At 36.9% G+C, this 17,779-nt stretch overlaps 1 pseudogene; it reads right to left on the reverse strand.

The window, feature by feature from the left end:
* Positions 1-11,729: 11,729 nt before the first annotated feature.
* Positions 11,730-17,773, reverse strand: LOC149183070 (transcription factor bHLH25-like; annotated as a pseudogene).
* Between the last annotated feature and the right edge of the window lie 6 nt (positions 17,774-17,779).

Raw genomic sequence — 17,779 nt, forward strand, 5'->3', positions numbered from 1 at the left:
GATCTAACAACCTTCCATACTAATGAACTACTTTATGATGACTATATTGAGAAATGTACAGATTATGCGTCAAACCTTAGGGCTATTCACGTGTTAAATTTTGTGGTAATTATTTTATTTTCAAATTCTATTATGATTAACCCTATGACAATACAAGTTTTCCCTGAGGAAGAAATATATAATAGTGATTTTCATGAACAATTCACTGACATTTCAGGGTCTAATTCATTAGAATTTCATAGAAGGATACATAATTTCATTGAACAATGGATGGGTGTTCATTTTGAAAAAAATGCTTCAGGTTATCAATCAAACAAATTTCAAGAAAAGATGGTGCACAAATTCTTCCCCTATTTCTTTCAACAATTGAGCATATTGTTAGATTTAAGACTTTTGTGATCCATAATGTAGAAGAAATTCTTTCGGATTAATCACATTGATAGGATTTGGTCAATGTGCTTAATCTAAAAGACTTTCTTCTAAATTAAGCATATTGCTATGTTTTATAAGTATAGAGTCTAGAAAAAGGAACCATTGATCCGGATTTAAACAAGAACGCAACAAATTACAGATATAACCATAAATACAAATATGTAGTAGAAATAAAACTTCATTCCATTAATATCGAATATTGAAATATGCTTACAAATAGAATGGAAAGAAGACTATCTTGGGCGATGGTAGCTTATATCTGAGAAGAGATGTGGCAGCTACATGCCTCTAAACTATGCTCCAATGAGGCTTAAGGGCCTTTTTGTTATTGAACAATAAGAGCAAACCCTAAACAACCAAAACCCTAACTCGAGGAGATGTAACACCAAGAGTCTATGGTCCCCGTTGGGGTGGGTTGGACGAAAAATATGTTTTTAGGTAGAAAAATCGTTGGTGGTATATTGCAAACAAAAATGTCGTTTTGGGCCTCAAAACAGCTTTGGAAGTTTAGGACCCGAAAAACTGCTAAAAATAGTAAATTGTGCTACAATTAAGGAAACTGAAAACTGAAAGAAACAATGGTGGGGGTCCAAGTGGAATTGGCAGGTGGCCACCAATATCCACCTGGGTCATTCCTCCCCCTGAGGAAGCAATGGTCCCCATTGCGTTGAGTTCCTCTATGAGATGAGGAAACTTCTGTTGAACTTGGTCCATGGTGAGCTACTTGCCCTGGTGAAGGAGTTGGCCTGCTTTGACAACTCGATACAGTAGGAGGTTCTATTGGCGAGTGTTCTTGATCTACGTGTCCATCATCCAATCATTTGTGGCTTGCTACATGAAATATAGATTTAACTCTGTAGGTGTGAGTTGTTCTGCAACGTGTGATGTGTCCAGCAATGGTGGGAAGTATGTTCGAAGGCGTTCCATATTGAACACTGGGTGCAGGCCAAGGAATGGGGGAATGTTGAGCTCAAATGCATTGTCACCCAGAACCTTGGTAATGGTGTAAGGACCATATCAGAGTGGTCTGAGTTTACGATATGATCCGGTAAGGAGTTCCTTCTACAAATGCAACCAGACCTTGTCGCCCACCCGAAACTTGTGTGGCACCCAATGTTGATCATGTCCTTGCTTGTACATTGAATTTGATTTCTCCATAATGTCATGGAACTTCTGGCGGATATGTTAGATGTGCTCAATGAAGTTGTTTTCCTTATTGACTTCCGACAGGACATTATCCAAATTTGCCTGAGTAGTTGCAAATGGTATGGCCACATCAATGGGACATAGTGGCTAGAATCCAAAGCCCACCTGAAAAGGGTTGTGGCCAGTTGAGCTATGGAGATCTCGATTATAGATGTGATGGACATAGGGAAGGCTCTCATCCCATGTGTGTGGATGATTTGCATTTTACATGCGTAGAATGTGTACGATCATCTTGTTGACGACCTCTGTCTGACCATCACTTTGGGGATGGAAAGTTGTCAACTTAGTGAGCTTGGTGTCCAACATCAACCAGAGACTGGACCAAAATTTACTGAGGAACCTGTTGTCCCGATCTAAGATGATAGACTGTTGGATCCCAAAGTGTACCCACACTCATTCAAAGAAGAGTTTAGCAGTGGCTTCTGCTCTCATATTCTTCTTGCAGACCGCCATAATGGCCATCTTCAAGGATCTGTCAACAACCACAAAAACATAGTCATTTCCATGATTAGTAGAAGGAAGGCCCGACATGTAATCCATGGAGATCGATTCCCAAGGTCGACCATGGGTAGAAAATGGAGTATAGAGGCCTTGCTTCTTGATGGTTAGTTTGGCAATAGCACAGGCAGTGGAGGATTTGATGTACTTCTCGACATCCTATCAAATATTCGGCTAGTAGAAATAATTTTGCAGTACTGCCACTGTTTTCTCGACCCCGAAATGCCCATTCGCTCGACTGTAGTGCGCTTCCCAAATCATCTTGGCTCGCTCGCTTGAAGGAACACAAAGGTGTCCAAGGTGGCATAGCAGGGCATCCTGGAGGTGAAAATATGGAACTTGCTGACCCTCCAAGAGCTTCTGGTATGTGTGGCCGAACTCTGGGTCGCTTTTGCAGAGAAGTGGCCAATCAGAAGTTTCATGCCCACAAGAGTTGAGCACGGTGGTTAACGCTATGATTGGTGGTCAGCTGAGGCAGCCTGCAACATTATCGGTGATACCTTTCTTATACTTGATATTCAAATGGAACTCCTACAAGTATGTGGACCACTTTTGATGGTGATCATTCTGCAACTTCCCTTACGTCTGTATGAACTAGTCTTTGTGGATGACCATTTCCTTCCCCAAAATGTAATGCTTCCATTGTCAGAAAACCTGCACAATGGAATAGATCTCTTTGTCATAAGTGGGATACTTCTGGAATGTGTCTGAAAGTGTCTCACTGTGATATGCCACTAGATGCCCCTGTTGAGTAAGGACTACCCTAATAACATAGTCAGAGGCATCTGTCTCGATCTCAAATGGTTGTTGCAAGTCTAGTAAAGTGAGCACTGGTGCAGAGCAGAGGCGATGTTTCAACTTTGTGAATGACTTCTATTGAGATTTAGACAAAAAGAATTTTTCTTTCACTCCTTCCTTGGTGACTTGACTCAAGGGCTAAGTGATATGATGGAATCCTAACATGAACCTGCGATAGAAATTGGCAAGACCCAGAAAGCTATGGAGATCTCTCAGAGTGGTTGGGGTTGGCCAATCTCGAATGACTTGGATCTTGGCTGGATCCACATGCACCCCTCGTTCATCAATAATGTATCCCAGATACTGAAACTGGGTCATGCCAAAAGTGCACTTCTCCAAATTGACACACAGCTTATGCTGCCACAGTGTTTGGAGAACATATAAGATGTGGTGGAGGTTCTCTTCCCATCTCTGGCTGAAGATCAAGATGTCATCCAAGTATACCACTACAAATGAGTTGGTGAATGGCCAAAATATGTCATCCATCGGCCTCATGAAGGTTGTAGGAGCATTTTTCAACCCAAAAGGCATAACCAACCATTCGAAAAGGCCCTCCTTTGCTTTGAAGGTAGTCTTCCATAAATTTGAGGGTTCGATTGGTAACCGGTGATAGCCAAACTTCAAGTCGATCTTGCTGAAAATATTTTTCTCCCTTCAGTTGGTCTAAAAGGTCATCAATCCATGGGATCAGGTACCTATTCCAGACAGTGATCTTGTTCAGTTCTTGGTAGTCAATACATAATCTCCAAGTCCCATCCTTCTTCAGTACCAACACAATCAGGCTCCCTTAGGGGATGAACTCAGACGGATGCGACCTTTCTGCAGTAGCTCCTGAATCTACCTCTTGATTTCATTGTTCTCCAGAATAGAACACTGATAGATTGCTCCATTGGGCAATGACGCACCTGGGGTCAGATCCATGGAGTGCTTGACTTGATAGTGTGGAGGCATCCTTGTGGGGGAGGTGAAGATGTCCTCGTACTCCTCCACGACCTTGTCTATCTGTTGTTTTCGTGTGGAGGGGCCCTGTATCGAGGTCGTGGCCACCATATTCTTCTTTCCTTGAGGGCATATCATTGGGAACAACAATTTCCTGGTTTTGGAAATGAGCTTACTACATTGTTTTGTAGTAACCAAAGCGATGGTGGTAGGGAGTGCTACCTTTGGTATCCTGTACAACTTATTTCCCAAAGTAATAATAACAACACGAGGCCTTGACTCATACACAACATGTCATTTCGATAAGTATGGTTAGCCTAATAATACATCATAAACATCAAGGGGAGCAACGTTAGATAATACCTCATCTGTGAAGGGCATGATGTTGTATGGAAGACAACACTACTAGCTCACATGAAGATCCCATCCTTGGTGAAGCCACCCGATGGTGTACGGTTGTGGATGTGTTGTGGTTAGTAAGCCCATCCGCTTCACGACCTCTGCTTAAATGAGGTTCTTTTGCCTCCGGCTGTCGACAATGAACTAGAGCAGGGAACCCTTTACCCACATCTTGGAGTGGAATAGGTGCTCTTCCTCCTCTGGATCTTCAGGTTCCTCCTTCTGGATCTTCATGGTGGCAATGGTGGCATTGGGCTCTGCATCGATAATCTGCTTCCCTTTGTCATTCCGCTTGTTGAGTTTTAATTCGAAGTCGTAACATGAATCTGATTTTGAAGCCTTTAGCTCGGCCACCAGTGACTGCTTGGCCTGACACTCACTTGTGTTGTGAGTGGAGCTCTTATGGAACTCACGCCAATTTCCCGTATCCTTCTTCGGCTTCACGTCTTTGCTTGTGTTTTAGGCAAGTTTTCATGGGCCACCCCTCCTTGGCTTCGTCCTTTGTTCTGTGGTTTGGGGGTACCTTTCCCTTGCTTCAAATTTGTAGATCCAAATTCCTGCTTCTTCTGTTTAAACTTTTGCTCGATCTTGACCATATATCGTTATGCTGTGTGGAGCGAGGAGATGTCCAGGAATTTTGTCTCATCTTGGATGTACCTGTGCAAGCAGCGGAGGTACTTGACAACCAAATGCTTCTCAGAATCCTTGATACCCAACTTCGTGCAAAGGGTATGAAAAACATTGGCAATCTTTGACACATCTTGGTCCCTTCCCTGTCGTAGCGTTTTCCACTTTATGTATTTATCCTCATAGCTCCTGAGAGGGTAGTATTGCACCTTGATGTCATCTCGGAATGAGTTCGAAGTGCATGCAGCTGAAAACAGTGAGTTCGTACTTTCATTCTTTTGCTCACAATAGGTTTCCCACTAATCCTTGACGTGGGGGGCTATTTTGAGGAGTGAAAAGATGATCTTTTCCTGGCCGGAAAATTCATGAACGGAAAAATATCCTTCTAACAGATTTAACCATTTTTCTACAACGTCTGCATCTATCTAACCCTCAAATATGGGAAATTCAAAGTTAACTTATACCTTAAAGGGTGTGGCACTTCCAAAGTAGCTGTTGGAGGTAGATATGTCTCCCCTGGGTAGCCGCTGAAGGATTTGGGAAACATTTTCCATCATCACGTTCCTTTGTCACTCGAGGGCTTCCTCGAGCAAGATTTTGATAGGATCTCCTGCCCCCTTGTCTTTCTTTTCATCTGCCATGGGAGGCCATCAGGATTTGTGAGGCTGGTTTTGCAAAGGTTTGACCAGTTCAAGCCCGAACTCCTTATATCCCAACCTCATTGGGGACATGCAAAGAAAAACAGAGAAAGAGCAGACCACTCTGATACCACTAATCCATATTTAAATAGGAATGCAACAAATTATAGATATAACCATAAATACAAAATTGTCGTAGAAATAACACTTCATTTCATTAATATCAAATCCTAAAATATGCTTAAAAATAGAATGGAAATAAGACTAGCTTATCTTTGAGAAGAGATGTGGTGGCTACATGCCTCTGAACTACGTTCCAATGAGGCTCAAGGGTATTTTTATTATGGAACAATAAGAGGAAACCCCAAACAACCAAAACCCTAACCCGAGGAGATGTAACACCAAGAGTTTGTGGGCCCCGTTGGGGTGAGTTAGACAACCAACTTCCCAGGGTCACGACTTGGTCATATTATCTCCGTTTGATGCCCATGATAACCCATTGGAAAGGTCTCTCCAAGGAATACGACAAAAAAGAAAATTTTAGGCAAAAAATCGAAAGTGGTAGATTTCCAAAAATACATTGTTTATGGCCTAAAAATGGCTCTAGAAGTCTAGGACCTGAAAAAACTGCTAAAAATAGTAAATTGTGCTACAATTAAGGAAACTGAAAAATTGAAAGAAACAATGGTGGGGGTCCAAGTCGAATTGGCCGGTGGCCACCAATATCCACCTAGATCAACCATGCTGTTGGTAAGTGTTTAACCTGGATGCATTGGTTGTTTGATTTCATTGAACCATTCTACTTTTGAAAACACTATTGCATATAATTGATGTGCACAAATAAACTTTTTCTTACTTGTGTTTTATAGTTTAGAATGAATAAATATTAAAATATTTACACCTTGAATAATTTTTAATGATAATTGCTAGAATGAAATGTGAATTTATGATCCCTCACTATATTATATAATGATGAGTTTCGAAAACCATCCTAAAAGTATTTATTTGTAAATGAAGTTTGAGGGATAATTATTTGGGCTCGAATTTCATCTCTTTAACGGTTTCAAACTTCGCATCAAACATTTTTGACCACATCTTTCTTTTCATATTGCTTAGACACAACTACCATGAGGGATTGCATTAACTAATAAGCGCTAGAACTATAAACAGAAGGTTTAGTTGTCATAAATTCTAATTGAAACTCTTATGGAACTAGTTACTCATAATCACACTCTATGCATGAGACCTTCCCTGATCACCATACTACCCTAGGGACATGAACCCATGTTTTCTTGGGTGTGGCATTTTGATATATATGTTGGGGCTATAGATGTTCGCTGACAATGGAGCAAGATCAATGGTGCTAGATTAAAACATAGTGTATAATCCTCCCACTCCTTCTCTTGAGGTAACCTTCAATGGGGTATACTAGCATCCCCACCAGGGCTATAGATGCACGCTGACAGCATAGAAAGGTCAGTGGTATTGGACTAAGTCTATTTCATAACCGTCCCATCTTGTAAAAGTGCATATTTGCTAAAATAAATTGAAAGAAGGCCTCTGACATGAATACTAAACAAGAATTCAAAATTTCCCTTGTCTTAGGATAGTGTATGACTCCATTGGGACTGTGGATGATTGTTGGCAATAGAGAAACGTTTGATTTTGGAAACTCGTCTTTTGAAAATAAAGTGGGAATTAAAATATGTAATAACTAGTCTCCATATTTTCAGTTAAACCTTGTTCCAATATGAAAGCCACACTTGCTCAATCTTAAATCAATATTATGACTTTTGTAATCTCTTAAATAATTAACTGTAAGCGTGTATTATTTATATATGGCGTTGAAATTCTCTTATGAAGAGTGATGCATATACCAATCGATGATTAATGTGCCCTAAATAGTTATCATAGTTACCCCAGTAGACTAAATATATGAATAAATATCTTATATATGTGAACACTTATTGAACTTATGAATGTTTACATACTAAGGCCCATATGATTATACTTATGAGCCTGTGCTGGTCCCGTACTCCGTTTATTCGCCACCAGCTCTCCGCCTTTCTATGACGTTCTGTCGCCTTCAGGATGCAGATATGATTAGCCGACAGTGGGGCCTGTACGAGTTCGGTCCTTTCCTAATTATCTTTGTTTCATTCTATTGATCAACTAAAACTTTAAGATGCAAAGATCTTCATTTGTGTTCCTAGGATAGATACGACTTTATGTTTTTTCATTTGAAGTTTCCTTTCCTCTTGTTAATGAATACAAGTTTCGTTTTTAACATGAATCAACTCCATGCTCACTGTGAAGGAACTAGGTGTGTAGTTCTTGATGTCTCTTAGGGAAGCATCATCCCCTGTAAGAGCCAAATGTTGCTTCTATATTCGCTCCTCATTCAACTCGACTATCTCTATGAATTTTACCTTGTGTTTCTTTTGTCGTATGACTTTTTCTCATACTCCTATGATCAGAATCACATACTCGAATCTTCATAACAAAATATTTATATCTGCCTACATTAGATTTATTGTTATAATAATTATTATAGCTTATATAAAAATTCATTATTATATTAAAGAAAAAAAAAATTTAATTTAAAATTAATAATTAAAAAACAATATAATAACTATAGAAATTTAAAAATGAAAACTAATACAAAATAAAACTTAAAATAATATAAAATAAAACCATTAAATTATAAATAAATAAAGCATTAAATAAAATAAACAAACTCTCAAATAAAAATAAATATTAAATTAAATCATCACCCTCTCTTCCCATTAAATCTCCTATCTCCTCACCTCTCACATTCACTAACTAAAAACATGAATGGCTTTATAAAACAACCCATCGTTGACGTATTAAGACATACTTTAGTTATTGGTTATTGGGCCAAAGTAGACATTAAACCTCTCACCATGTCTCCACCAAAAAGGCACATGAACCATCCGATTTAAAATCATCGACATTTGAAATTTGTCGGTTCATACTTACCTCACTTTCTCTCTCCTCCAACAAACCGGAAAATGTTTTAAATTGTGTTTTAAAGCTTTATTACTTAAAAATTTTAAGTACGTGTGTCTATATATAATTATTATTATTATATATAGACAGAGGAAAAAATGATAATAAATGCTTGCACGTGAGAAAACACACACGTGTGTGTTTGTGTGTATCTGCATGTATGTGAGGGAGAAAGATAGAACAAAACTGTTGTAGATATTTAAAAAAATATTAAAAAAATACTCAAATTTAGTTGATCATAGAAAAGTAGGAAAATCCACCTTAAATTAGCAACAAAATAGTTTAACTATATAACCAAGGGGAATCACAGACACGAATAGGCCACACACTTATTGTACCAACTGGTTCAGGGGAAATTTTCCCTTCTGTCTAGAAGGTCATTGCAAATAATTGCAAGTTCGTCTTTAAAAGGTAAGCATAAATGTAATCATCCAACTTATAATCGCAACAGAAAGTTAGCCAATGAGAAGATCAATTACAATGGAAAGCCTTTGGAAATAACTACAATTTCCTCTTTACAAGGTAAGAATAAATGTAAACATCTCACAACAGAAACATAGCCAATGAGAAGATCAATTATAATGGTCCCATTAAATGTCAGTGATGATTCTCATACCACATGGCACAAAGATAGCTTGAAAAATATTGTACTTACACTTTATCATCTTCCCAATTCTATGACATGATTATGGAATTTAAGATGTTTAACTTGCAACCTTAATAAGTGATAGGCTATAGCTCACACAAAAGATCTCATAAGTCCTACAAAATCACATGTCAATACATGATAAAACCATGTAAGTGCACACCATAAAAATGTTTATTCTATAAATCATGTAGCTAAAAGTGAATGCTCTCCATAGTTAAGGTGGACTAAACACCAAAATATTGACCATTGTTGATGGATTTTTGAGCAATTGCAGATTCTTAACTATATTGTTAAATGACTACAATAGATATTAGAAGTGTGCACGCAAATAAAATGTCATGTTACATTTCAATGATTACAAGTGTATGTTTTTCTCCATACTAAAAGTAGTGAGACTACACATCCCAAGTTTATGTATATTGTTCTTTGTGAGTACTGTCAATTGCCTTTTATTATTTTAACATATAAGTGAATGTTAAGAAAAACGATGCATAGGGTGGTTACCACTAGCACTAAAACCTATCTTAATTAATTTGGCGATTGAAATTAACTCTCCAAATATATAACCACCCACCCTTAAGTGTCTTTCCTTCTAGTGGCTGATCCTCAGATACTTCATGTTTTAACTTTCTTTTTGGGCTCTCATATACATGACCAACGGGGGGTAATGTTGGAAACCTAATCTATTGTGGTTATGTTGTTACGGTTATGTTGGAATACTTCATTTTAACTCTCTTTTTGGGCTCTCATATACATGATCAATGGGGGTAATGTTTGAAACCTAATCTGTTACGGTTATGTTGTTATGGTTATGTTGGATTATATAATTAGTTACTAAAGTCCAATAAACTCTAGAATCTAAATCAAACTATTTCAACATTGTATTTATATGTACAATATTCTTAATAAGAATTGAATTCATTTTCCAATAGTGATTCCGATAGTGGTATAAATGAATTCAATTTGTATTAATTATATTGTACATATAAATACAATCTTGAAATAGTTAGCTTTTGCTTCCAAAGTGAATTCAATTTGTATTAAGAATATTGCACATATAAATACAATCTTGAAATAGTTAGATTTTGTTTCCAAAGATTATTGGACTTTAATAACTAATTACATAATGCACCATAACCATAATCTTGAAATAGTTAGCTTTTGTTTCCAAAATTTATTGGACTTTAATAACTAATTACATAATGCACCATAACCATAACCCTAATAGATTAGGTGTCCAACATATTTTATTTTATATAACTAATTTCTCTAGTATAATAATTTTAAAAGTTTATAAAAAAAAAAATCCAATTATGACATTATTATCTGTATCAATATATATATCAAAGTTTTAATATTGCTAAGTACTTGTGGTTTTACAATAGCTTTGGTGTACCTCAAAACACACTTGTGATTTTACAACAACTTTCTCATCAATGTTCCTTTGCTTCCTTGGCTCAATATACCGTTCAAATTCTCTTGTTTTCAGAAAAAAAATATATTTTTAATAATTTATGTTATAAATACTTGTCTGGTCTGAATCAATTAGATTTTTTATATTCAAAATTTTTTAAATCGATAACCTTTATATAAAAGGCGACTTAACAACATTAACTATTCCACGTCTTACACACAAATCTTATAATTTAAATTATTTAAGTAATTTTATAATTATTTAATATAAAAATAATCAGTAAACAAATAAATTCAAATGCCAAACAATTTCGCTGATTAATTCAAATGGGAAATTGATATGAATTACGAAAAAGGATTCAGAATTCCCAAATGCGTTTAATGCTTTTTTATATATATGTTGCAGCCTTATTTATTTCTTTTATTTAAGAAAAAATATTACAATACTTCTAATTTCGGTTTAACTAAAAAAACCGAAAACAGGAAACAAATGGAATCGTTTTGGATTAGTAATATAGTACAACAACATCCACCTATCTCATTTTATAAGCCATAAACACCTGTGTGCGTATAAATAATTTCTAAATGAAATATAATGATACTATTTTGGCAGCATAGGTGATATGAGAGAAGAAAAATTAAAGTACATCCAAAAATTAATAGATATACTGAGAAATATGTTCACGGGAAGGTAATCATCAAAATATAGACTGAACAATTTTTTTCATTTTAAATTAACAATAGATTAAAATGTAATCTAAACATTTCGAATAAAATAATTACAAGACATGCATTTTTGATGTTAATTTTTTTATTTTCAAACTTTGGGCAGAAGCTGGACATCACTCAAATGGCCTTGCAAGATTATTACTCTTAAACAGTCTTGTGACATGATTAAATTAAGGTCTGTGGGTCTACACAACTTGCGAGATCGTGCGCACAAACGAGAACTTGAAGGATTTTGTCAAATGCACTGCAATCTGCATATGTTAATCATCGATGACTAACCTTGAGAAAGAAGAAACCATTATCATTGGGATGGAAAAGAAATCACTGGTGTGGGCATGGAAGTAATTGGGTTCATTTAGAAAAAGTACAATTCATGTAATTTTCTTGAAAAGGGCTTGTAGAGACTTCAACATGTCCGTATCTGTTAGATCGCATCCTTCTTCCATCTGTGAGAAACAAAAAGTGAAGTATATTAGATAAGACTCTTAGTTAACTCCAAATCTGGAAACCTATTTTCTTTTTTCTAAAAGTACATTCATGGGGGATGAGGAAGTATTGAAAACCTAAGTATTAAATGTCAAATCGAACGTAGCTTCTGAAAATGAGAGAATGTTTGCATTCACCACTGTAAGCTGAAGTGCATCCAGCTTTGCAACGAATTCTAGCAGCAAGCCTTTCCTTTTCTGGTAGTGGGCATGGATAAGAACATTTCTATTAGTAAGGCGTATCTCAATTTCAGGAGTTGATAAAAATGGCAATGTTTGTATTAAAGAATTAAAACCCACTGGTCAGCTCTATGAAAGAGAGTCTGAACCAGGAGAGTCTAGCTCTGCAGAATGCTCTGAATTGTTCATGCGCATTACACATTAAATAGAAAACATGGTTTTAGGGAAGTTAGAGCAACATCCTAAGAAATAGAAACGGATTCCTATCTTGAGGTTACGTGAACCAACTTAACCTATTCTAGGATATTCTCCATTTTCTTCAACACTCCCCCTTAATGGAGAATGGGTTCACAAATATGCCTAACATCTCCATAAAAATTTGAAACTTAACTTTTCCAAGAGGCTTAGTGAAAATGTCTGCAACATTATCACATGTATTACAGTATTCCAAATGGATTCCTTTTGATTGCACTTTCTCCCTGACAAAGTGGAATTGTGTATCAATATGTTTAGTGTTTTTGTGAAACACCGGATTATTGGCAAGTTTGATTGAACTCTGATTGTCGCATCTGATTGTTGTTTCGTCTATTTTTTTTTCCTCGACATCCTAGAGAATTCTTCGCAACCAAACTACCTCACACGTTGCTGCACATATGTCTTGATACTCTGCTTACACTGAGGACAAGGAGACTGTGTTTTGCTTCTTGCTGCTCCATGTGATCACACCGGATCCTATGCTGAATGCATAACCATTTATAGATTTGTGATCATCTACATTTCCAACCCAATCTGAATCTGCAAATCCTACCAATCTAACATCAGAGGAGTCAGCGTAAATAATACCGTAATCTACAGTACTTTGCAGATACCTCAAAACACTTTTCACTGCATTCCAATGGATTTCAAGTGGCTTAGACATAAATTGACTTAGCATGATGACTGCATAAGCCAAATCAGGTCTGGTGGTGGTTAGGTAGATTAGACTCCCAACCAGTAGTTTGTAAAGTGTTGCATCCATGGCTTTTGATCCATCCTCACACTGCAATTTGATGTTATGATATAATGGTACCGCTGCAGGCTTACACTGATCCATCCTAAACTTTTCTAACAAGCCTTTGACATACTTTGCTTGGGACAGAAATGTTTGACCTGAATCTCTCCAGATCTCAAGACCTAAATAGTATCTGAGTTCACCGAGGTGTTTCCTTTCAAACACCTGGAACATCCATTGCTTGATTTCATCGATTAGATATGTAACATCACCTGTAATGATCAAATCATCTACATACAACGAAATCAACACTATGTGCCCTTTTCATCTTTCATGGTGTAAAGATTAGGATAATTTTTACTTCTATTATAGCTAGCTTGTAGAAAAAATGAATCAATCTTTTCATACCAAGACCTGCGAGCTTGTTTTAGTCCATAAATTGCTTTCTTCAATCCACAGACTAAATGTTCTTTTCCTTTCTGGACAAACCCTTTTGGTTGCTCTAGATAAACCTCTTCTTTTAGTTCTCTATTCAAAAATGCAGACTTTACATCTAGTTGGTGCATCATCCAATGTTTCTTAGTAGCTAAAGCGATTAACATTCTGATAGTGTTCAATTTAGCTATAGGGGTGAAGGTTTCTTCATAGTCTATCCCTTATTTTTGTGAGTACCCCTTTGCTACCAACCTAGCTTTTAGTTTTTCTATGGTTCCATCTGCATTAATCTTCGATTTATATAACCATTTACAACCTATGGTTTGTTTTCTTCTAGGAAGTTGAACCAATTCCCAAGTGTTATTTCTGATTATTGAATCATATTCCCGTTCCATGGTTGTTTTTCGTTCACTACATTCATTTTCTTCTTTATAACTAGAAGGTTCAACCACATTCATCATACTAGTTATAAAAGCATTTTCCATATATCTTGCAGGAAATTGAGCTTTCCTACTTGATCTCCTGAGTTGTGGGGTGGCTTCAAACCTTATTTGATCATCATTTTATTTTTCTTCCTCCTGTTGTTGCTGCTGTTGTTGTTGTCGTTGTTGTTGCTGTTGTTGCTATTGTTGTTGTTGTTCATCCTCTGCCTTTGTCTGTTGTTGACCCTGATTGTTCTCTGCTTCTTCTTCCACCAAGTACGGAATGTCCCATTCCTCATTGTGCTCATCAAATTCTTCATGATCCTGCTCATGGAATTTGACATCTCTACTAGCAAAAATCTTGTGAGTAGAGGGATTAAATAATGTGTAAGATTTATACTGTGAACAATATCCTATAAAGGTACATCTGATGGCTTTTGAATCTAATTTTCTTCTATCTTCCTGTAGAATGTGGGAAAATGCATTAGATCCAAATATTCTTAAGTGTTTTACTTTAGGCTTAAATCCATATAATGCTTCACAAGGAGTTTTGGACTCAAGACTCTTTGTAGGACTCCTATTTTTCAAATAAACTGCAGTATTCATTGCTTCATCCCAAAAACTATTCGAAAGGTTCTTACCTTTCAACATACTTCTAGAACATTCCACCAGTATGGGGTACTGTGAACTGTTGCAAAATTCCATCATCTTTACAATACCTGATAAGCTCATCCTTCATGTATTCTCCCCCTTGATCAGAACGGAGAATTTTTATCTGTTTCCCTATTTGTCTTTCAATCATATTTTTAAACTGCTTAAATTATTCGAATATATGGCTCTTCTTACTTAACAAATACACCCAAGAAAGCTTCATACAGTCATCAATAAACAATAGAAAATATAGTGCACCTCCAAATGATTTTGTCTGCATGGGTCCACAAAGCTCTGTGTGCACTAATTCAAGTATATCCCTATGTTTTGTTTCTACTCGAATAGGGAATTCTTCTCTATGCATTTTTCCTAGTGTACAGGCATCACAATCATTATGTACTTTCTTTAGCATAGGAAGATCTCCTACCATTTCCTTCTTTTGTAGTAACAGCAAATCATTGTAGTTGATGTGGCCAAATCTCTGATGCCATAGCTCTTCTATAGTCAGTCTCACTGCTGTCAATGCTCGAACTGGTGTAGGTATTACATCCAACTTGTACAGTCCTCCTGTTCGGATTCCTTTAGCAATTGTCTTCATAACATCTAGCAGATCTTTAATATAACAGTTAGATTTAAAGAATTTAACCTTAAAATCTTGATCTATAATCATGGATACATAAATCAAGTTCTTTGTTACACCAGGCACATACATAAAATTATGAATTTGTTTGATATTACCATCAGGTAGAATGATAGAAACTTTCCCACACCCTTTGATTTGATGACTTCTATCATCATCTACGTAAATGTGTGCTCCTTCGTTGATTTCTTTAAAATCTTCAAACCATTGCTTATTCCATGTCATGTGTGTTGACGCTCCTGAATCTACATACCAGACGTCTGCATCAACATTCTCATCAGGATCTCCCATGAATAATTTGAAATTTTGCACATGATTGTCATTCGCGAGATGACCTGCATGCCTTTTCTGCTTCTGCTGTTCTTCATGATATTTCTTCTTCCTGCACTCCGTAGCAATATGACCTAGTTTTCCACAATAAAAACATTTAGTTTCAGAGTAGTTTCTATTTGGATGCATACCTTGGGTCTGATTCGGTCTTTTGTGTGAGTTTGCTCCGTTTTGCTATTATGCGCTTCCTTTCCCTTTGAAGAAGTTTTTCTTCACCATTAATGCAAGATCAACACTCTGGGGCTTTAGAGTCAATCTTATTTCTTCTTCCTGCATCAGTATTCCTATAAGCTCTTCAAATTTCAAGATCTTCGGTCTGCCATTTATTGCAGTGCTGAACATTTAGTAATCATCGGTGACACCATTCATGGTAATTGTTACAAGATCTGTATCGTCAACTGTATGACCAATGTCTACCAATTTGTTCTTTAGATCTTTGATCCTTGCTACGAATGAAGCAATTGTTTCATTCTCCTCCATCTTCAGGGATAGGATCTTACTCTTGAGGAACAAAAGATGATTTGAATTCCTGATCTCATACAAATCCTTCAGAATTCCCCAGATCTCGTTAGCTGTCTTACATTCTCTAATGTGTGGTATGATGCAGTCTTTCACTGACATCTTCAACAATGTCCTTGCTTTACCTTCTCGCTTCTCCCAATCTGGGATCGATGTTGATCCAGCCGTGGGCTTCGGCTCATCCCCATTCACAATCGTCTAAGCACTCTGCACATCTAGCAGAGTCTGCATCTTGAATTTCCAATTTGCATAATTGGAACCATCGAACTTGTTATGCTCATTCAAGCATGCTTCAAACATATTGTTATTCATCTTGGCGATTTAGAAGAAAAAAATCGACAGGTAAAAGAAGATGTTAGATTTACCCCAGATCTGTGACAGAGACAGATCACTGATCTTCAATGTTGTTTGATCTCCCAGCACACTCGGTGATCACCATGGCTTCCTTCACAGCCTCTAGACAACATTCTATTGTCAGCTACAGCCTTGTTCTTGGCTTTCCCACGCATCTTTTATGATTTACACGATCATCACAGATGTGCATGACTTATCTGCGACGTCATTGCAGCTGTACATGGAATACCTGTGACGGCCAAAATAAAAATCTGTGCCAAGGAGCTACAATGCACTCGTCGCAGTGATACTCCTCTTAACCTACGACGATTTCTGTTTCATCACAGTTATACTCTTCAAAACAACGATGATTTCTATTCAGTGACACCCACCAGCCAGCGTATAGGTTCGTCAACCCTAATGCTCTGATACCATGACAAAAAATGGCAATGTTTGTATTAAAGATTTTAAACCCACTTGTCAGTTCTACGAAAGAGAGTCTGAACCAGGAGAGTCTGGCTCTGCAGAAGGCTCTACATTGTTCATGCACATTACACATTAAATAGAAAACATGGTTTTAGGGAAGTTAGAACAACATCTTAAGAAATAGAAACTAATTCCTATCCTAAGGTTATGTGAACCAACTCAATCTATTCTAGGATATTCTCCATTATCTTCAACAGGAGTCAGCACTCCTCCTACTGTGACATCTTTATAATCTTCAGATGAATCAATGGAAGGAGAAGAAACTTTGTCTAAATATTGGTCATCGATGGAATGCTCCTTCTTCTTGACATACACAACTGACGAAACAATTTTTTTAGGGGTATGTTCTCTTCATTTTATCCTGCAACTGCTTCACATATTTGACGGAATCGCCAAGTATCGAGATTTTTTCCGTCTACATTAATTGACCTAATTCAAACTCCACTATCCATAAAGACAAAATTTTACTTACAGAAAAAAAATTAATTTTTATTGAAAGAACCATTGTAGAAATCACCAATCCGTCCTTATAAGTAGATCTACGAATATATTTTGAGAAACATTTTACGCCAGCTTTAAGGTACATATGTATTGAGTATAAAATTACCTTCTTGATACCAGGAACTATGCTAGAAAGAGAAATGAATCTCTAACCCGATTTATCACATTGTTTTGTTTCAACCATTATGTGGTCTTGACTGTTCCATGATGTTGTGTTTTGTACTTGTTTGGACTACTTGCTTCCGGCAGACACGCTTGAAATTTGTATATCTGAAGGTCCATCATTGCCCAGGAAGAATTGAGTTGAGGAAATATTAGATGCATTGTTATTAGAGTGGCTAATATTCGAGATGCAGCTATTGTCATGTGATCGAGAAGGAAGGACCAAGCCGGAGCCATGCCACAACCTACAGTGTACCAGGTACACAAGTAAAAGGTTCATGACTCA

This window comes from Pinus tabuliformis, chromosome 3_2 (genome assembly GCF_031772625.1).
Source record: "Pinus tabuliformis cultivar Carrire ecotype Pingquan chromosome 3_2, CPIR1, whole genome shotgun sequence".
In the NCBI taxonomy this organism is placed as follows: domain Eukaryota; kingdom Viridiplantae; phylum Streptophyta; class Pinopsida; order Pinales; family Pinaceae; genus Pinus; species Pinus tabuliformis.